Raw genomic sequence first — 10,329 nt, forward strand, 5'->3', positions numbered from 1 at the left:
AATATGTCAAGAACAGTAGGTCCTAGACAGTTGGAAACTGGTCTAAAGTCTTCAGAATTGCCTGATTTACATATGTGGTAAATTTGCTGCAGATCGATCCAGTTGTTTAGCTGTGCATAAAGAACAGGCAATACAAATTTATTTATATATATATATATATATATAATGATATGAAATAGTAGAATAACTCATTGTAATCAATATAGAGTTTAACAACCTGGTAGTCTGTTTATGGTTTAGCTTTCTGTGTTATGTAATTATTTTTGTGCATGATAGAGTAAAGGCCCTTCTACACGCAATGATTATCGCTCAAAATTAGTTCAAACAGCCGATAATGAGAAATAATCGATAAATTTAAACGGGGGCAGTCATGCACTATTCGGTCAATCGTCATTAGTCATGGTTTTTAGGTGGGCATAAAATCCATTGTTTGATTGCTGGAAATTCTTTCAGTTTGAATGTTTCCAAGGGCCAGCAGTGGCTTTGTTTTACTTTGCAATGTTTACTCAGCCATGAGGAGAACAATAGAATGTGATGGCCAGATGTTTGCTCAGCTGGGTGAAGTGTTTATGCCATAACAATCGCCTAAACACACGCCCGGCTGAGTAAACAACTCATGGATTTAAGGCCCTTTTACACGGAATTATTTTTCTTCTGATTGTTCAGGCTCCTGCAGGATTTTGAACGATAATCGTCCCGTGTAAGGGCTCATGTCCACGGGCAAAATAAGAATTAAAATCCGCAGCGGATTTTAACTCTTCTTCTGCCCGCGGATCCGCATCCCATAGGGATGCATTGACCACCCGCAGGTAGATAAATACCCGCGGATGGTCAATAAAAGGAATTTAAAAAAATGGAGCATGAAAAAATCCGGACCATGCTCCATTTTCATGCGAGACAAAAATCAGAGTTTACTCACACGCTCCGGTTCTTCTCTTCTCCGCGGCGCCATCTTCTCTCAGTCGCGGCCGGATCATTTTGCTTCGGGCCGGCGCATGCGCGGGGCACGTCACCGACGTCATCCTACACATCCGCCGAGCCGAAGAAAGAAGATCTGGCCGCGACGCACAGAAGATGACGCCGCAGCGAAGAGAAGAAACGGAGCGGATGGGAGGTGAGTTATTTATTGTTATTTTCAGCGCTCATGTCCGCGGGGCAGGAGGGACCCGCTGCAGATTCTCCATGGAGAATCTGCAGCGGATCTGATTTTCCCCGTGGACATGAGGCCTAAAAGCAAGCAGAAACTAAATGACTGCAGGAGAATTTTTAAGCATGCTTAAAATCTCGAACGAACATCGTTCGGTGTAAACAGCAGCCGTTCAGTACTAAACAGCTGCTGCTTACAGTGAATGGAGAGGGGTGGGGGAGAGCAGGGAGAGAACTCTCCTCCAGCCGCCCCACCTCCCGACTGTGTAACAGCACGGGAGTGAGTATACACAGGGACAAGTGTCAGGCATCGCTTGCCTGACACTTGTCCCATGTGTACAGGCCTTAAATCACAGATGATTAATTAGCTGGTGGAGTGATTATGTAATATTCTGCAAAACCATTGCTCTTTGCATGTAAAAGGGCCTTTAAGAAACATATGAAACAAGGGGTCTTTCTCTTAGGCCTCCCACACCCACGGTGTTGGTAAAACACTGCAATTCTGATTCTGGTGTTTTACCGCAATTTTTATTGCCATTTTCTAACATAGGCCCGCGAAATTACTGGGAGTGCTGTACCGCGATTAGAGTTTTGAATGCCGCGGTAAAAAGCGCATGTATGAAAGTAGCCTTACAGTTTCTGACCTTGAAAGTCAATATTCCGTTTAAATGTTGCTTAAACATCGTTGTATCCTAATTGTGTAATACTATAGTTGAGCTGCGTTGCAGCGGACATAGCCAAGGTTAGAGTATGGCCAGCGGTGCAGATTTTGAAATTACATAAAGTATTATTTTAGCCACCATGGAATAAATTTTCACACATAAGGAATATTTTGGTTCTTTCTCACATCAGGTCTTAAGTGGTGCGGTTTGACCTTTTAAAAAGCAGAGAAGTATGGTCAGGTGACCTTCATGAAATCCAATATTAGTTTACACTCGGTTTGAATATAGTTGGAGAGCTATGTCCTAGTTGTGTGACAAAATGGTAGAGTTCATTTACCTCATATAGCCAAGTTTAGAAAACAATGTGTGGCAGTACATTTGAGATAACACCATGAATACCTTTTGACAGGTAAAGAATATGTCCACTTTCACTTTTTCGCAGAAAGATGAAAAATGAACCAACTTAAGCCCCATTTACATGAATATCGGGCAAACGATGCCTGACAGTCGTGCCGGCATGTACTCCCTCCCGTGCTGTTGCACAGTATCGTTGTCTCGCAGCGGGGACGCTGGAGGAAATTTCTCTCCACGCTCTCCCCCGCCCTGCTTCATTCACTTAACACAGTGGCCGTTCAGTATTGAACAGCTGCTATTTACACTGAACGATCATCGTTCAGGATTTTATGCAGCCGAAGGGCTCCTTCCCACGTTGCCTGCAGCTATTAGGTTCTATTGAACCTAATAGCTCAATGCTTACGGTGCGGAATTCCACCGCGGAATTCCGCACCGTAAAATCACCCATCCTCACCCGTGCACGCTCTATTTGCCGCGGGTGTACGCGCGGACGGCTTCCATTGCAGTCAATGGAAGCTGTCCATTCACGCTATCTTCCGCTGTAGCACAGCGGAAGATAGCGTGAAACCGCCTCTCCGCCAGCCGCGTCATATGACGCGGGCGGCACGTCATGTGACGCTGTGGGCTTGTCATATGACACGGCCGGCGCATCACATGACGCTGCGGCGTGTCACGTGCTCTATTGCGCATGCGTGCCGAAGCGTCATGTGGGACCTGGGACGCCGGATCCGGCGGTAAGTATTGGGGTCTCTGGGGGGCGCCATGACGGGCTCCGCCGCAGAATTCCGCTGCGGAGCCCATCACGGCCGTGTGCAGCCGGCCCAAACGATGAGCAATGATCCTGAATAGAGAGGGGCAGGGGAGAGCAAGGAGTGAAATCTCCTCCAGCCGCCCCGCTGCAAGCCAAAGATACTTGCTCCTGTGCAACAGTATGGGAGCGAGTACATGCATGGACAAGTGTCGGGCATCATTTGCCTGACAGTCGTCCTGTGTAAATGGGGCTTTAGGGTGATTTCACACATGCGTTGGGGATTTTGCTATCCTGCTCCATTCAATGAACAGGAAAGGAGAATCCCCACGACTGAATAGTTTCGGATGGGCCCCATTGACTATGGGGTTCGTCCTCTTTCCACCCAGCTGTCAAGCTTTTGGACATCTAAAAAGTACTGCATGCAGCGCTTTATCTTCCAGTATTTTGAGCTGGATCTGTGACGGAGCCTCCGGCCGGAGGTTCCAACGGAGATGTGAAAATGGCCAAGTACTAGGCTTCCAGGTTAGGAATATCTTACAAGAATAGAGCTGTTTACTGGTGGCAAAGATACTGCCAGTGTTTTATGCTTTTTATAAGCTTGTTATCTTAAAGGGATTCTTAATTTTTATTCATTGTGTATTGGAATGCCTTATCGCTCCAAGCTACCGTTAGATTTCATATGTTTATATAACTATTATATTTATATTGTGTAAATCAATGGATTTATATTTAAATTGTATTAATTTTAATAACAATGTATTTATTTTTTCCTTTCCACTGTATACAGCTGAGATTTTCAACCAGATTTTTAAAAATGTATTTAACAATAAAATGATATGAACTAAATCATCTAAACTCCTTTAATTTGTCTATCTTTCTATATAAAGAAATATTTGTCCCCCACATGTGCACATGTAGGACTTCTCATGGGTATATGATGAAATTCTAGGGCTGAACTTCCCTATTGTACTGTATGCCCATACGGCCGCCTGCAGACGAGCGGAAATCCCGCCGCGGGATTTCCCGCGGGATTTCCGCCGCTGAAAGTCTGCATAGGAGTGCATTACAATACGCACTCCTATGCAGACGGCCGCGGTTTGGCCGCGCGAAATCTCGCGCGGCAAACAAACCGCGGCATGTTCTAATTATCTGCGGGGCACGCACTCACCTGGCCGCCGGCTCCGGTCTGCGCATGCGCCGGCTGCACATCAAAGAGCCGGGGCCACCAGGCGCGGGTGAGTACGCGCTCGCCCCTGCAGGCTCTGGGGTCGGATCGCGCGGCGAGATTTCTCGCTGCCGGATCCGACCCGCTCGTCTGCAGGCGGCCTACAGTGAATGAAAAATCTGCAACAGATTACAGTTGTTATGTCTGACCCAGACACCATAAACACCTTGGGCGGGTCGGATGTAATAGTTGTCCAAAAGGATAAATATACACAGTAGGTAATAACTCGGAGAACAGAGCTATTATTATTGAAACTAAATGATGGGAAAAAGGAAAATCTCACCTTGTCATATTAATAGAGAAGACCCTGCCTAAAAGCAGGGCAGCCCCATGTGTGGAACTTGGGAGCTACCTAGACTGTCCCTAGCTGGTAGAAGGGGTTACAATTAACAAGTATAAATAACAATAGACATATATGTACAATACCAAATAAAAGTATAAACACCAGGGACTGAGAAGACACCAGTAGAACATGGACAGGACCAGAGCTCCCACCAAACAGAGGTATAACCTGCACCCTCTGAGAGGAGGGGCAGGATTATGCACATTATAACAATGTCTGGTTGCCTGGCTGGGGGAAATGCCACACTAGTAGACAGTTGTTTACTCATCGGTGCCCAGAGCCAAATGACAGGGTACATGCACTAATCCCAGGGTCACAAGGTCTGGGCTAACGTTGTGATATCAGCCCGGACCCGGTTCTGTTTAAATCCATGGCATATCCATTTTGAGTGTGGATTTTCACTACCGATTTCACTCCTTGCAAAGTACAGGCATGAAATCCGTAGTAAAATCTGCAAAAAAATGCACATTATGCATGCAGATTTTACTGTGGAGTTACCCCACCATTTTTTAGCTGCATATAGGTATTCCCATCTCACCAAGTTAGCCCCGATCCACAGGATAGAGAATAATTTGCTGATTGGTGGGGGTCAAACCTATGGCCATTCCAACCCTTGGTGTGCCTTCCAAGGGAGCTGGAGACTTCCGTCATTGGGCAAGGGGTGGCGTTTTGACCGAAAGAGCCCAGTCCCAGCAAGCAGATAGTCCATTGAATGGCTTGCACTTCATTTGCATACTGCACACACATTTATTTTGGGATCATGGCCGCACTGTGACTTGAACCAAAGGTAACCATAAGCCCTACATATGGTTAGGATTGTGGGTGACAGATTTCTATTAAGCAACACAGAAGTAGATCCATTGGGTCGTAATATACATAAAAAACAGCTTATTGTATCAGAAACTGAAGGCAAGAGAAATCCAGAGCAAAAACAGCTAAAGCTGCAAGACGGCACACAGCAGACGAAGTAGAATTCATCACCCCAATTTTTCATTTTAGGATGGAGATATGATTTAACCCTTTCCAATCCACTGTCTGATGTCAAAAGACATTATGATTGAAGGCTGTACAGCTCTGATGTTGGAAGATGTCCGTTGGGGTTCTCTTATTGTATATTGCCAGCCTCTCTGCTGTCGGAGCCTATCCAACGTGTCACCTCATGCAGTACTGGCTTTAGCCAGCAGATAGTGCTGTTGTATAACGGCAGAAAAAGAGTAAGCCCCCTAGGAAAACCAGGATACAAATTGGATTGGAAAGGGTTAATACTACTACTGCTGTTACTACTAGTAGCAATAATAAGAATACTAATACATAAATCTTAGCAATAACAGATTGTAACGTCTGTATACAAGGTATAGTTCAAAGGGATATGGTAAATGTTAGCACCGAGGTACACCAGAACTAAGATGCAGTGCTTTCACCATAGAAACCTCAAACATTAAGCAACTAGGATTGCCTTCTATTATCACAAATTTGTCGAACGATTCCTAGGCCTACTGTATGTTTGGTTACATCCAAATTGTTGCAAGTGCAGAATGTTTCTAATCACAGGTTCCAGCTTTTAGAGTGCTATAACATGAGCACTGTTAACATCCATGTAATAATGCCAATTGCTGGGTTGCACCTGCACTTGTGCTGCCTGGTAATTATTGGGATTAAGTGTGCGCTAACGGCAGCCACTAGCGCCAGCGTAATAGCACTCTTAAATGTACACTGACAGACAAATAAGTCCTATTACACTGCTTGTGTCAGGTGTTTATTACAGAAATCGGGCACTTGCTGCCTAATTTCTCAGCTGTGCCTTTCCCCCTCGGCTTAGCAATTACACAAGCTTGCATTTACCAATACTTTTACTACCACTTTGCAATATATTTCTGCTTGTCCGCTTTGTTGTGATATAGATATGTGGGCAATAATTGCACTGGTTTTTTTTAGCTCGAGACATTTGAAAGCTTGTCTAAATTGTGACCAATTTTCTTCTAGATTTACAATACAGTACATGGTCAAATTATGTGAATTTTAGAAAAACACATCCATATCTTCGTATTAGATCAGGGCCTGGTCACATCATGTGTAGTTCTGTTGCTTTTTTTTTAAAGGTAAGGTAAAGGTAAAGTCCCTTGGTGCAAGCACCGAGTCATAACTGACTCCTAGGGTGAGGTTTTCTTGTTTTTGCGGGGCGGTTTGTCATTGCCTTCCCCAGTCATCGTTTACCTCCCAGCAAGCTGGGTACTCATTTTACAGACCTCGGAAGGATGAGTCAACCGTGAGCCGACTACCTGAACCACATGGAGATTAAACCTGCAACCTTCAGGTCATAAGCAGATTCTTGGCAGATCGTTTTACCGACCTCAGAAGGCTGAGTCAACCTTCAGCCGACTACCTGAACTAGACAGGGATTGAACCCGCAACCTTCAGGTCATACGCAGATTGTTTTTGCGGGGTGGTTTGCCATTTACTTCCCCAGTCATCTTTTCCCACCCACCAAGCTGGGTACCCATTTAACTGACATCAGAACGATGGAGGGCTGAGTCAACCTAGAGCCAGCTACCTGAACCACACAGGGATTGAACCTGCAACCTTCAGCTCATGAACGAGAGCTTAGGACTGCATTTCTGCTGCCTTAACACTCTGCGCCACACAAAGCTAAAAATTACTAACTTAAGGAATACTCATCACTTCATTCTCCAGCCAACCCAACAAGGCCACTCCCCTCCTCACCGCTGGTTTGCATTTACTTTGGCTGAATTTTAGATGTTCCATATACATACGTGAGCACTACAGCCAATCAATGGCCTTAGTGTTATACAGCTTGAGACCACTGAGGCCAATGAGTGGCTGCAGTGATCATGTATGTATATGGAATGTCACTGTTGCAGACAGAGTAAACACAGACCAGCTTTAGTGTTCCAATTAATTTAGTGAGAGTTTGATGAGGCAAAAGTTGTTGATCTTTTAAACTAAATTACTCAATTGATATGGACATCGCTTTGTGCACACACATTGTCAAACTAACAGTACTCCAAACTGAGCAAAAAATATAATTCTCTAGAATGCCATTGGATACTGAATAGAGATGAGTGAGCGTACTCGGATAAGCACTACTCGCTCGAGTAATTGGCTTTATCCGAGTATCGCTGTGCTCGGGGCTAAAGATTCGGGTGCCGCTGCGGCTGACAGGTGAGTCGCAGCGGGGAGCAGGGGAGAGCGGGCGGGAGAGAAGGAGAGAAAGATCTTACCTCCGTTCCTCCCCGCTCTCCCCTGCAGCTCCCCGCTCTGTGCCGGCACCCGAATCTTTAGCCCCGAGCACAGCGATACTCGGATAAAGCCAATTACTCGAGCGAGTAGTGCTTATCCGAGTACGCTCGCTCATCTCTAATACTGAAGCATTGAACTTTCCCTTCACTAGAATCAAGAGTAGAGATGAGCGAGTATACTCGCTAAGGCACATTACTCAAGCGAGTAGTGCCTTAGCCGAGTATCTCCCCGCTCGTCTCTAAAGATTCGGGGGCCGGCGGGGGAGAGCGGGGAGGAACGGAGGGGCGATCTCTCTCTCCCTCTCCCCCCCCCCCCGCACCTCGCCGCAACTCACCTGTCACCCGCGCCGGCCCCCGAATCTTTAGAGACGAGCGGGGAGATACTCGGCTAAGGCACTACTCGCTCGAGTAATGTGCCTTAGCGAGTATACTCTCTCATCTCTAATCAAGAGGCTTCAGCCTGAGACCAAGACATGAAAAGCATTCTAGAGTACTATTCTCCCTGTAATTAATTTCCTGCTGTGCTTGTATTATTGACACTTCCCTACATATATATATATATATCTATGAGGAGGTACCGAAAAGAAACAGTAATCTTCTTCTGGTGGGCGGGCATTACGGCATTACTAGTACCGGCTTCTGTTGCTAAGCGAATGTCTACGGAACCCTTCGGTGGTGCTATGTCAGCAGATGTTGTTGGGGAAGGCTGCGCTTGGCTCCAGGAATTTTATTTTTCAACAAGTTGTTCAGTTTTCCGACTATTTTGTGATGACTGATTCATACGAACAACATGCAGCTGTGAAATTGTGTTCCTTTTCCACTGCTCAAAGCACTCGTAAAAAAACCACATGGAGCAGGATCGGCTGAATACGGAAAGTGAGGCCAGCTTGTCATGCCGTTTTTCATCAAAACTTGCACTCAGCGCTGTGTGGGCAGGTGCGTGGTCATGATGGAAGAACAAGACACTTTACATTTCGTAGCTTTGGCAGTACATCTAGAAATCACGCTAGTGCAATTTATCAATCAAGAGAACATATTTCCGCTGTTTCAAATGGAAGTGTGGTTTACATGGCTCCAGCTGAAGTCTACCCTTGTACATAGTGATCTCATATGCAGCTGCCCAGTCATAAACATATATTCATAGTTACTTAGGCTAGGTCAACGTAGACACGTCCATTAAACTCAACCTTTCTAAGGTCATTTACTAAACATCTGCAAACCACAATGGCTGATCAAGAAGCAATTCTTACCAATCCAGTGCCAGCATGTCTAGAGAAACTCTCACAAAAGATATTAATATCATTTAGTTTTGAGGGTTACAAAATATCCCACATACAGATGGAAACTATGCAGGTTTTAATTTTTCTTAATTATATCGGAGATTATACCATTATTTTATGTATTTATTGCTTATTAAAGGGGACGGGTTTGTTATGGATTACATTTCCTTCCTATTGCCCATAAATGTCTGTGATTGCACGTAAACGCTGCGGCAGCTCGATCTGTACACATCCTACTTACTTACTCTATGTAGCAGCCATTCAACCTTGTTACCCTCATGAACTGATGTGTTAGACTTGAGGTCATATTGCTGCTAAACAGAGCTGTTGTCCAAACAGTAAATTTAAAAAGTCCAAACAACTCCTGTAGTGTACAGACGTTTATGTGTGGAAGCTTCTGGATGTTTCTGGATGGTCTATGTAGTCTTGAGCTTTTGCGTATTGTCAATATGTTTCATGTGAGGGAATATGATGTGTATAGCATAGCTGCAGCACTGAATCGGTTACTGTCTGTGTTATGTCTGGAAAAGTATCTATTTGTTGTCATGTGACCTTGTTTTATATATGTGGTTGAAAGGTGCATGTGTGAGAGAGTGTTTGTTGGAGTTTGTCTTGGCTGGTCCTATCTTCTTGTCTGTCCTTAGAGAAGCAGGTCTGCACACAGACACCTTTAGCCTGTGTGTAGTGGATATAGAAGAGGCTGAAAGGATAGAGGATGTGTGCTGTGGACCCCATTCTTCTTCCCTGTACGGAGGAGTAGGAGTGTGAAAGGCCACCAGAAGTGTGAGTTCCCGCTGGTCTGTGTTGGGTGCAAATCTACTACTCCGTGAGTGTGTACCGGTAGAGAGTCAGTGAAGTGTTCGTAAGAAAGTGTCCGGGACCAGAGATACACAGATAACTTGGACTGTGTAAGTCACCCAGTTCTCCCATGTTTGACTCCCTATTACACTACGTGTTTTCCTGGACTATCTAATCTGCCAATGGATGTTAAGTGTGGACTGTACTGAACTTTATTTGCAAGTTGTGTTTAAGTTAACGGCTCTACCGACCATTCCCGATTCTGTCTTTATACGTAACCCTGCATGTGGACTCTTTATTCTGACACTGAGTGATCACCATGGAGGAAGGAATGGTGGCGTCACCCGTGACAAAAGTGGACTAAGGTAAACCCTCACTAGGTTACCCTAATTTAATAGCCTGCTCTCGGCCCCTTGGATGTGTCCCTGGTTACCCTTCGGGTGGGAGACAGTAGTGCCACCATGACAAGTCCTACGTCTAAGCCCTGCTGTCTCCTAGGCTGGGGCCTGCTCC

Source organism: Eleutherodactylus coqui, chromosome 8, assembly GCF_035609145.1.
Source record: "Eleutherodactylus coqui strain aEleCoq1 chromosome 8, aEleCoq1.hap1, whole genome shotgun sequence".
Lineage (NCBI taxonomy): Eukaryota > Metazoa > Chordata > Amphibia > Anura > Eleutherodactylidae > Eleutherodactylus > Eleutherodactylus coqui.